This window comes from Citrus clementina, unplaced genomic scaffold, assembly GCF_000493195.1.
Source record: "Citrus clementina cultivar Clemenules unplaced genomic scaffold, Citrus_clementina_v1.0 scaffold_9, whole genome shotgun sequence".
Lineage (NCBI taxonomy): Eukaryota > Viridiplantae > Streptophyta > Magnoliopsida > Sapindales > Rutaceae > Citrus > Citrus x clementina.
Genome location: NW_006261964.1, coordinates 26,179,523 through 26,190,130, shown reverse-complemented (window position 1 = coordinate 26,190,130; position 10,608 = coordinate 26,179,523). Strand labels below are relative to the sequence as shown.

General features: G+C 31.1%; 1 pseudogene; it reads left to right on the top strand.

Annotated features, from left to right (window-relative positions):
• The first annotated feature begins 2,160 nt into the window (after positions 1-2,160).
• Positions 2,161-6,065, top strand: LOC112100103 (annotated as a pseudogene).
• The last annotated feature ends 4,543 nt before the right edge of the window (positions 6,066-10,608 follow it).

Below are 10,608 nucleotides of genomic sequence, written 5' to 3'. Positions count from 1 at the left end.
GGCACGCCACGAGCACATTTCGGTAGAGTAGGCGGCACAGCACGACATGCACATGGGCCATGCCGGACTTAGATTTTAAGCACGTGGGCCTTAAAAGCACGGCACGATTAGAGATGGGCCAAAAGCACGGCATGCGAAAAAGCATGGCATACGAAAAAGCACGGCATGCGAAAAAGCACGCAATAAGCACGTTTCATTTTTTAATGAAAGTAAACTTAAAATTTTATGATTTTATAAATAACTTGAAATTGAATCTTTTAATATATTTTATTGGCTCAAGTTTTTTAAATTTATTTAATTCTTAGTTTCAAAAAAATTATAATTGATTTATGTTTATAATTTATTAAATAAATAATTGATATCATGATTTTAATAAATAAAATTATAAATATCATGATTTTATAAATATGTATTAATATTATTATAAACTATGATATATGACTCTACGTAATTTCAAGTTAACAATTATGTTAACCCTTAAAAAAAGTCATTATTATTGTTGTTGTTAAGTACTAAAAGAGAATTCTAATACCATAGAGTTAAATTTAGCAACTAATATTACATTTTCTTATTATTATTAAGTTATTATTATTGAATATGGACTTGAGTTTTGAATTTTTTATTTTATTAAATTTAAATAAAGGCACATGGATCCAAAAAAAAATACATAAACTTGAAAAAAAAATAAGACAACAACTTGGCATGCGCTCTTAAAAAAAAAAAAAAAACTTAATGGGCTATTTTTCCTAAACACGGCACGGCATGTGTGAGCACGGCACGAGTGGGCACAAGTACGAGCACGTATGGGCACGGTACGACACAGCACGAAATGCATAGTGGGCACGACACGACACGAGCACGAGTGGCTTTCTTTGATGGGTCTGGGCCGACATGGCACGGCCCGTTGGCCATCTCTAGTTGGAATATCAAATAAAAGTGAGGCGTTAATTGATTGAGCTTTCAAACTTAGGCAAGCAGGCCGAGGGCCAACACTATTTTGATTTTGTATTAAAATCATTGCTTTCTTCCGGTTCCCTTAATTTTCTCTTAAATAAGTACCTTAATGTATGCTACACTCAAAGACTCCAAATAGAAATATATAACCTAAATTTTTTATTATTTAAATACAACCAAAAACTCATTAAAAATAATTCTTTTCCTCAATATTCTCAGCAACCAATCAAAATTACCTCATTTTTGTTTTTATATGAATATCATAACATTATGGATGAATGAAGTTTTAAAAATTTATAAGAGGAACCGATGAGTCATTTTCCCAAAAATTAAAGATAAAACAAGTTTTACTTTATGAAGACAATAATGAAAGCTTTCAAGCGTGAATAATTGAGGAAATTTATTAACATAGTACTGTATTTTTTAAGTAATATTTTAATATTTTAATTTTAAGTGCTAATTAAAAAATAATACTCATCTATTAGATAGTTAATTTCATAACGAATAAAATTATTTATTACTCCATCTTCACTTATGATGGTAGTGGTTGGATACTACTGGAAAACCGAATCACTACCCAAGATTTGTTAACTTGTAATTCAATTATAAAAGGTCATGCTGGCTGATATTAGCAAGAAAGATTTATTTTGAATATTCGAACACACCAAATCGTTTGAAAGTACAGATGATACTACGTACATAACATTAGCCTCGGTCAATCAAAAATTCATTTGTAAAGTAGCAGCAATCATAATAGTGTTGTTTAATCCCCAGGAGCTTGACTGATTGATTTGTTTTCACCACTGGAATTTGAATCATGAGGAAGGTAAAAGAGTAAAAAATTAATTTGAATCTTACCTACCACTTTAGTTTTTTGAAAATATTAGTGTTGTTTCAGGGTCAGGCTACAGTGTAATTGTGGTACCATACCACAGTTGCACCAGCCGTTAGATCCACTCAAATGAATAGGATCCACTTAAATAAATAAAAATTCAACGGTTGGATGTAATTGTGACACTGTACCACAATTGCACCACAATTTTATCCGTTGTTTAAATGTCAATTTAGTAACTTAATGACACATCTAAAGATATTATCATTGTACGAATTTAGAGAGGTTGTGGTTCTGGTGATGATGTTATAGTTATTCGGTTACTTTGCTATTAATACTAATTTCATCCTCCAAAACTTTGTATGCAGACGAAGATGTCAGAAAGTGCTGCTCCTTCAGGGAGCTCAAGATGTGTGTCAGAGGTTGATCTCTTCTCTGATAAGCCACGTGTAGAACAACAAGACTACACATTTGCGGCACAACAAAAGCCTGGTATGCTTACGCTGCGGTTAAATTGTACTTTTATTTCTTATTCATATTCATTTACTAGTGGCCTTTATTTTTTTTTTAATTGTTTAAACCAGCTAATGGCAACCCAATCTGCTTCTCACACATAAAATATGGTTTAAACTTCGGATCTTTTATTTTCAACACGAGGGATTTTATCACCTTAACTAGGTAACACTCATTAATAGCTTTGAATTTGATAGAGTTAAAATATAAAGATATAAAAGAGAAATATAATTTATTGAATAAAAAATAATGAATAGAAGAGTATAAATAATAATGAATATACATAATTTTTTTGATAAGGTCCAAAGCGAATAATATATTATCAGGTTTAGGTTGTGTCATGACAAATAGTATCAGAGCAGCTCATCGCGGATAATATCTTATCAGGTATAGGTTGGGTCATGATATATGGTATCAGAGCAGCTCCGCGTATCCTCTTGAGTAATGGTAGAGTAAACCTCAGCGAGGATCCTAAGTCCCTAAGGTGGACGTATGTAACACCCTAAGTGAATCCTACATCGATAAAAGAAAGTGCGATACTAGGTTTATAAGGGGTGATCTACACTTTAATTGGTAAAACATGGTTTAGAGTGTATGGGCAGCCCACAAACAAAACAGTACGGGCCTTGTTGGCAAAGAACGAGAGAGATACTAGGTTTATAATGGATGATCTACATTTTAATTGGCGAAATATGTTTTAGGGTGTATGAACAGCTCACAAGCAAAATAGTGTGGGTCTTCTTAAAGTCCAAAGTGAATAATATCTTATTAAATCTGGGCTGGGTCATGACAGGTGCACTAAAAATATAACATAATATTTTTATTAGAGTTTGTGAGGAATCAGTTTCTGTTTTAGGGGGTTAAATGAAAATAATTAAGACTTATGTGGCTTTCGTGCAGATTGACTTAAGTTTGAGGACCAATGTGCAAACTTGATGCTGATGTGTTTAAAGTTCGTTATGTTTGTTGAAGCAGCCTCTGAGAATTCTCAGAAAATGCTTTATAAACAGAGCTGGTTTGCGGCTTCTGATATGATTCACATTTCTCTTTCATTTTTCATCCAATTTGAGTGATTCTGATTTCTTTGTAAAGTTTGTAATTTCTTCTACAAAGTTTGATAGATTTATAAACAGATTGAGTAATAAAAGAGTGGTAGTTTTCCCTTTGAATTGTTGTGCCTGGTGTTGGTGTTCAAGGTCAAGTTTAAGATCTTGCGAGTGAGTTCTTGGATCTTTGTTTCATTCTTGGAGTTTTCTTTTGGCTTCTGTTGTGTTCAAACTCAACAGAGTTCTTTCCAATAAACATACCATTAAAGTGAGTGATAATTACAAGAAGTGCAAGACTATAGCCTATGATTTTGTCTCACAACTAAGTGCAAGATTATAGCCTATGACTAAGTAAACCGTGCAAATAATAAGAGTATTACACTGTAATTAAAGGAGTGTCTATAATATGCGTTATCAATTCTTATACAAAGTGTAAACTCATTTATATTTGGGCCACATCAATGCGGATAATGCCAACTGTTTACAAATGTATCAGTACTTTAGTAACAAAAATTGCATAAAATAAATTACTAAGAACAAAAAATGCTTAATTAAATAAATTGTCTATTTCAAAGTTACCTATATAAGAATACTTTGAATGGGTGCTAACATTAATTGCGAACATTTAGCAAGTGACGTTTCATCCGCTATTAATCTTATAGATTTTGTCTATATATTTGATATTCTATCAGATTTTCTCTATCATCCGAACGGTTAACTTTATTGAACACAAAACTCGTTCGTTCGTTTTATCTCAATTTCACAGCAGAAACAATAACTAGACGATTGAAATTGTACCGAGCTGCACTAAATGGCGACTAGGCTGTGGCTAAAGATATTTACGACAAATATGAGGATGAAATTGGACAAGAGATCACAAATCTTGGAAACACTGCTCTTCACGTTGCAGCTCAAGCAAATTGTATTGATTTTGTGAAGGAACTTTTGAAAATGATGAGTACTGAGGATTTAGCTAAGAAGAATAAAATTGGATGTACAGCTTTTTTCTACGCGGCTGGATCTGGAATGGTGGAAATTGTTGAAGAGGCGATGAAGGGTAATAAAGACATAGCAATGGTCCCCGGTGGAGATGGGACGCTGCCAATTGTAAGGGCTGCAGCATTGGGCCAAAGACAGACGGTAGTGCTTCTTTATGAAAAAACTAAAGGTTCCTTGACAGATGATGAGTGCATTGAGTTACTTGTCAAGTTGATAGAAACCGATTTGTATGGTAAGCACTCTTTTTTATTATCTTTGTGCAAATTGCTCTCCTTATTAATTTGATATCATTTGACTTAAACATATCCAGCTATAATTAAATGAAATCATTAACAATACATGGAAAATATTGACAAGCATTGTGATTGTCCAACTCACAGTCAAATTCATGAGCCCCTGCTTTTAAATTGTGCCAAAGATTGTTTGATGCAGTACTGATTCAATGTGAACATGTTTTTCTTAGCTGTTGCATTACGGTTGCTTAAAGATCGCCCTCAGTTAGCAACAAAACGCGATAGAAATGAAGAGACAGCACTGCACGTTTTGGCCCGAAAGAATCTGACGTCTTCTAATCAAAATCCGTGCGGAGGTTATAGTAATACAAAAAATAAATAAAATCATAGGCATATCATATGCATTTAACTTGAAATTAATTAGTTCTTAATTTATTTATTAATTTGGTAGTGTAGAAAAATGAGTTTTTTTTTTTAAATTTTATTATCTAATAAATTTATTGAATTATTAATTTATCACATTGGTGAGAAGTCATGACAGACAAAAACTATTATTTACTCGAAATTATTTTATTGATTACTAATTTAACAAAATTCTTTTGTATATAATGTTAAGATATGACCAATCTATAAATATTAAGGCGGAATGAAAATCCATCTTAGACTTCAATTTCTTTGCACGTGGTCTATTTAAGTACTTTCTATGAGTAATTTGTAACTTGTAATAATGTAATTCGACTCTTTCGTTCGTGACGAGCTTAACTATAGGCAGTGGAGAATGTCGTTCCAAAGAAGCTTGCTGAAGCTATAAACACGGGTGGGCTTACCCCTACAGCTTTATTTTCCGAGAAACACAAAGAATTGAAGAGAAAAGGAGAGACATGGATGAAGGACACTGCATCATCATGTATGATTGTGGCTACACTGATCGCCACTATTGTTTTTGCCGCAGCTATAACAGTACCAGGCGGCAACAAAGAAGACACAGGGCTTCCTTTTTTCCGTCAAAAAGCTTCCTTCAAGATTTTTGCTGTATCAAATGTGATATCGCTGGTAGCCTCCTCTGTCTCAATAGTAAATTTTTTATCCATTGTCGCTCCGCGGTATGCAGAAGAGGATTTCCTTCATTTGTTGCCAAGAAAGCTGCTTGTTGGATTTGCAACACTGTTCGTAGCAATAGCGGCAATGATGGTGGTGTTTTCTGCAACAAGTTATATTGTCTTTAAGGACGGAAGTCTATGGATTGCTATTCTGGCTATCGTAATTTCTTCCATCCCAGTCATCCTGTTTGTTAAGCAACATTTCCTATTCTTCTATGATGTTCTACGATCAACCTATGCATCACATTATCTCATCCGAAAAGGTAAAATTAGTCTTTTCTACAAAGCAGGGGAAACAACAACAACTAAACACCAGTGGAAGACCAAGCTGTTCAATGGATCAAATTTAACAATTCCATGCACATCATCATGTAGCACAAATGTTTAAATTCGATTGTCGCTCACATATTCAGAGGATGTAACGGTGATGTGGGTAAGTTGGTTTAACATGAATTGGGGCTTGATCAGAGTCTGAGTACGTCTGGTGGTCTGATCCTCTGTCAGTAATCTCTCCCGCCTTTTGCGATTAATGACGCTCGAGGTCTTCCTAGACTCCGAGTTATGCTAAGGTCTTTGTAGTCCTAAGTTGTTTTCATACTTTCTATTTTCCATGCATTTTCCGTTGTTGAGTCTTTGTCCATGTGCTTCGTGTTATTAGCTGCGTTTTGCATGTAAGCCTAATTATATTTCGAGATATCTCTGGGATATCATGTTAATTAATAATATAATAAGTAATTGATGTTATGACATATGTCATGTAATTAATTGTTATATAAAATTAAACTATACATATCATATGTATACATTAATTGGTTACATTATCTATAATACATCTTGAATTCCTCTTATGCTGTGTTTACTAAACTGGAATCGGAATGGGCATGAATGGAAATGGACTGGAATTAGAATCAAAATAAGTTGTTTACTTGAACTGTAGGAATCGAAATCGGAATGAGCTGGATTGCCCTTAATGTGTTTACTTTGTCTTGGAATCGGAATCAGAATGAATTATATTGTAACAAATTACTAAAAAGTACTTAATGGATTATTGTCATAATTATTATTAACTAATATATTAATTAATTGTAAATTTTTTTAATTAATTATAATAACTATAATAAAAATTATTATAAAAATATATTAACTAATAATATTAATATAAATTACTTAATTAAAATAATATATTAATTATTGTGATTATTTATTCAAAAATTATAATAATTAATAATTATTGTTAATAATATATTAATATATTAATTAGTAGTAACAATTATATTATTTATTTATTTAATAATATTAATTTTATTAATTAATAATAATATATGAATTAATTATATTAATTATTGTAATTATTTATTCAAAACAATATAATTATTAATAATTATTGTTAATAATATATTAGTATGAATTAATTAATATTAATATTAATTATTGTGGTTATTTATTAAGGAACAATAATTTTTAATAATTATAGTTAATAATATATTTATTAATTAATTATAATATTATATTAATTAATTATAAAAGAGGACAAAGTGGGTATTTTTAATTTTAGGGAGGGCAAAATGATCAATCTAGGGAATGGAAGACTCATTCCCACCTCCTCCATGATAATCAATCTCCCATTCCCCATTCCCAAATAGTGGTGGGCTCCACCATTTCAATTCCGATTCTTGCTCCATATTTTAGAAGTAAATATCATCAATCATTTCGATTCTGGATTCCGATTCCCCAATCCTGTAAGTAAACGCACTATTAGAGTAATAATATAGTTACAAACTCTTGTATAAATTTATTTTGTACAAATTGATGTGGTATGATAAAATTGATTGAATTAAATATCTATTGGTCCGCATAATCTATTTTTATTATTTTGTATTTTCATTCAACTAATAAATTAATACCAAATCAGTTTGTATAATATATATTTATACAAGAGTTTATAGATGTATCATCACTCTTCCTCTTATATTCCCCTTATGTGTCATTTTTACTTTCATTAATAAAGTGACGCGGAGGTTTGCTCTTAAAAAAAAAAATTGACAAAATTGTGGGAGAAGGCACCAATGGACACCCAATTGCCAAGCAAACCCTTTTAGCTTGAAGTTTGAACAATGTAATTAAGCATGGTCCCCGTGTCAATTAAAAATCCCATTTGACGCGTAAGACAATTAGTCCAGGGAAATTGTCGACAATATGCGGCAACAACAACAGTAAGACATCGTCTTTGTTTCAAGAGTGATCTTCAATTCACCCCTCAGCACTGAGTACGATGATTTTCTATTTATCCATTGAAAGTATGCAAATTTAAATTTATTCTCATTTTAATTTAGAGAATGGTGATTAATGGGGGCACATGGATAATTGTTTTTTAAAAATCTTTTACATTTTTAAAAGGTGAATTGGAGATTGTCATTCTAAATCGGTGATTAATTGAATCTTTGTTTAAGTTAGCAAACTGTTTTTTTTTTAAATTAATACTTGTCCAAATTCAATTTTATTTTAAGTGAAATGTAGTAAAATCTCGATATATGAATGTTCAATAAATTGTGAAATAATAAAATCTTCTAGCTCCGACTTTGACTAAGTTACTAAATTAATAATCTCGCTAAATGCATTACATAACAATTTTTTTTCCCAAGTCCTTTAAAGCCAATGAAAATATAAATTAATAATTAGCCAAGTACAAAAATATTAATAATAAATAATATATAAAAATTATAACATTAAGAAGTTTTTTTCTTGACATCTTTCATTTTCTCAATTCAATTCTTTTTCGAAATATCCATCTAACGATTGGAGATTAAAAATAAATGTATTTATAGAGTTTATATTCTATGTACTTTAAACATATGAACAATTTATCTTCTTGGGTATTTAATTTGAAATGTGCGTGAATCAATTTAATGTTTGTGTACAATGTACTTATATTAATTTTTTGACTTTTATGTGCATGTTCATACATTTATTAATATCTTTTTAGTTTTTATAAACTGAGTCGCTTTTGAAATTTATACATGAATCTTGATCAAAGGAATAATACTCGTATTAAGACGACATAGGGGTTTTTAATTAAATATGCCTTAAAAGTAGGGTATTTAGTTAAATATACCCCATGCTTGAAAATTATCTAAATATGCCTTTTTATGTGGTACATTGTCTAAAATATCCTTAAAGAAAAATATAAAACACACATAACTCATAACAATCTTTACTTCTCACTCTTTTTAATTCCACACAACAAAAACTCACACCACTCTCAAAATCACTCACAAACAGCTAATGCACTGAGATTTTTGTTTGCAGCTGGGTGTATTATTCATCCCATGAATAAGGTATTTGAAACTTTTTTTATTTTATTTTGGGCTATCTATTCAATTTGTTGACATTATATTATTTTTAGGGTTTTGTTTGGTTTGCGATAAACACTAAAGCAACTCATATTTTCATTACATTTGCATCATATGACTGTTACTTGATGGATTTTATAACTACATTTGTTAAAACCTAAAGTTGTTGTCAAATTTTTTTTCTGCACCCGACATACACGACAGCAGTCGTGTATGTATGTATTTACACGACTATAGTCGTGAAAATGTGCAAAAAATTTCAATTATTATGACACCTTATCATTCTATTGGTTAAAAAAAATATATTTTTCACTATATATATCCTTTTACTATTACTGGACCATAGTCGTGTATGTTAATAAGTTACACGACTACTAGCGTGTACGTATAAACTTACATACTATAATTGTGTATATATGTAAAATGTTACAATTGTTATAAGATCCCAACATTTTTTTAAGAAGAAACATGTTCTCTAATTATTTACTGAGTCATGTATTTTTGCAACTTACACGACTTTTGTCATGTATGTATGAATTTACACGACAACAATCGTGCAAGTTTGAAAGATATAGTAATTGTTATGACACCTAGCATTCTGTTAGTACAAATATTACAGTTATATTTTATTAAATATATCATCTAACTGTTTACAGAACTATAGTTGTGTATTTTAGCAAGTTACACAACTATTGTCATGTAAACTATCAATTACACGACGTCAGTCGTGTAAATAGGCAGACAGATCCACACTTCGTTATAAATCTTATTTGATTTTATTTTTGTATTTGTTGTATAATCAATTGTTGTATTATTACAGGAAATGACTTCAGTACGTGTGCCTATTATGTTTTGTTGTGAATGGATTGAGCAAAACGACCATTATAGATTTAATGGTACGGAGGCAAAAGGGATCATGGTGCACCGTTCTACAACGTATGCACAATTGATAGAAAAGGTATCTCGGGTTATTTGTATTGATATTTCTGAATTTGACATTGAAATGAAGTTCAAGCTCAAAACATTCGATCCAATGCCGCCCGTCCCAATTATGAATGATGACGATGTAGATTATTTTCTAGAGGAAAGAATTCTTTACACGACTCCAGGGTAAAAGTCAGGTAAATAAATGCTTTACACAACTGCATTGGAGAATTCTTTACATGACTCCAGGGTAAAAGTCAGGTAAAGAAATTCTTTACACAACTGCATTGGAGGCTAGATTATAATAACAACTAAAAAAAGGAAATTGAGCTGCAAATCACAACCATAGACTACACATAATAGAATACAATTAATTAAACAAAATCAATAAAAAAATATAAACAAATTAATTGGATCTTCACGTAATTCAGCATGACAGTCCATCGTGCATAGGCATCTTTGTGTAGATGTTACTTGCAAATCAACATAAGTGAGTTTTATTGGTATTCACCACCTAGATTTGTTTTCAAAGCAAAACATGGAATGAAGGCATAATTGTCAAATGCACTAACCTGCAGCTTCAACTGATGAATTAGTTCACCCTTCTGCGACTCAAGTTGTCTAGCCAAACTGCTAACTCTCACTACTTTCTCCTTT